The following is a 2546-nucleotide window of genomic DNA, read 5'->3' as shown; positions in this document are numbered from 1 at the left end:
AATTACTTTTTAAACCGTTTAACTGATTGTATTAATCGGTCAAAATTCTTACGGTCGGTTAATGGTTAACTGGTTAAAATGAGCATCCCTATCTGGAAGAGAAGACAAAAATGCCGAAGACATGAGTGAGGACAGTGAGGACAAGACAAAGGCAGTGTGCCAAATATGCGATTTGACACTGGCCTACCACCAAAGTTTGAAAAGTTTGAAAAATCTGTAAAAGTTCTGTAAGTAGTAGCCTACTCCTATAGTATATTCAGGGGCGGATTTAGTGAATTGGGGCCCCAGGCAAAATATAGGAATGGGGCCCTATACATTTGCACACATTTTCCTAGATCAAACTTCAGGTTCCTTTTTTGTTGTGATGCTTGCTGCTGCACAATGGTGCCCCATAGTTGTGTCCAGTGTTTCTACATTTTTCATGTATATGTTATAATGGCTTTCTTTCATGTTGTAGACCACTCTATATATAAAACAGTTCAAGCATATCACAATGTTAGTTTAAATGTTTAACCTATATAAATGTGCGCTGTTAGACGCATATACAAGCGTTTGTGCGGACAGTGGAAGCTGAAGCTCTGCAGCACATGGAGGCGCCAGCACAGTCACTTGCATTTTTTTCTGACAGTGGAAACAACTTGAAATACGCAGTTATTTTTGTTTATAAAGGTAAGAGTAATACATCATTCTAAACTGTAAAGGGTCTAGCTTTATTTGTGTGCACTCACAATATCAACAAAACGTTATGCGTTTATAAAATAAAGAAAACAAACGCTTTCTGCCGTCTCTAAACTCAGCAAATTGCCTCATAGACATGATTAAAATTATATAGAAAGCTTTAAATTATTACTTTAAAAATGTCAATTACACAAAGATCAGAAATATGGTAGGCCTATATACTATAGCCTACTGGTCACACTCGTAATTTCTGTTCATATCACTTCTAAAATGATGGCATTCCAAGAACGTTGTTTTAAGAATGTTTTCGATCAACATCATGGGAACATCAGTCAAGTATAAATAACATCATAAAGACGTTACAAGACCGTTGTTATGAGAAAGTTTTCGCTCAACATTACGACAATGTTTTTTAACTATGAAAACATTATAAGACTGTTCCAGGAACATTATATCAGGAACGTTTTCTAACATTTACATAACTTTTACATAACGTTAGTGAAAGTTATGCGAACGTTCTCTGTTAGCTGGGCTGTTACTGTTCAAAGGAGCATTAATGAAGCTTTTGGGGCTTAGAAGCTCTAACATAACTTCGTGAGTATGAAACTCCTAACACATTAAAATCTGTCTTTCTGCATGGCAAATAACATTTTATTTCAAATGTCAGAAACATCTTTCATTTGGGCAAGCTTTAGCTTTAACATTGCATAAACCAACTTTTTCTACAAGAGAAAGAAGGTTTTCAGCATATGAGCGCTTGCATTCTCTTCATTTGCTTAGTTGCACTAACAAACTGTTACTGTTCACAGAAGCACTAATCTAAGCTTCGTATGAAGCTTAGATTACTGCTTAGAAGAGCTCTTAGAAGCTCTAACATAACTTCATGAGCATAAAACTGTAAACAGATTAAAATCTGACTTTCTACATTGCAAATAACATTTCATTTGACAGTGTTAGCAACATCTTTCACGTGGGCAAGCTTTAGCTTTAACATTGCAAAAACCAACTTTCTCTACAAGAGAAAGAAGGGTTTCAGCATATGAGGGCTTGCATTCTCTTAATTTGCTTAGTTGCACTAACAAAGTGTTACTGTGGACAGAAGCACTAATCTAAGCTTCTTATGCTTAGAAGCTCTAACATAACTTCATGAGCATAAAACTGTAAACAGATTAACATCTGACTTTCTGCATTGCAAATAACAATACATTTAACTTCTTAGAGACATATTTAATTTGGGCAAGCTTTAGCCTTAACATTGCATAAACCAGCTTTCTCTACAAGAGAAAGAAGGTTTTCAGCGTATGAGGGCTTGCATTCTCTTCATTTGCTTAGTTGCACTAAGATGTTCGTACTGTTCACAGAAGCACTAAACTAAGCTTATTGTGATTAGAAGCTCTAACATAACTTCATGAGCATAAAACTCCTAACACACTAAAATCTGTCTTTCTGCATTGGAAAAAAACATTTAATTTGACAATGTAAGAAACACCTATCATGTAGGCAAGCTTTAGCCTTTAACATTGCATAAACTAACTTTCTCTACAAGAGAAAGAAGGTTTTCAGCGTATGAGGCATAGAAAATAACGTTTAATTTCACATGTTAGAAACAACTTTCATGTGGGCAAGCTTTATTCTTAACATTGCATTAACCAACTTTCTCTAACAGAGAAAGAAAGTTTTCAGCATATGTGGGCTTTCATTCTCTTCATTTGCTTAGCAGAATTAGTGAAAAAGACTGACTTGATGGAATATTTTCATTTGTTTGGAATACAAAACATGGAACTGATTCCACATTATTAGCCGGACCCAAAATAATGACTAGAAGTTAATAGGAATTTGGAACCAATTTTCTGGAATCATATGTTAAA

Source organism: Sinocyclocheilus anshuiensis, unplaced genomic scaffold, assembly GCF_001515605.1.
Source record: "Sinocyclocheilus anshuiensis isolate Anshui unplaced genomic scaffold, SAMN03320099.WGS_v1.1 scaffold2139, whole genome shotgun sequence".
NCBI lineage: Eukaryota > Metazoa > Chordata > Actinopteri > Cypriniformes > Cyprinidae > Sinocyclocheilus > Sinocyclocheilus anshuiensis.
Note: the sequence above shows the minus strand (reverse complement) of the source record.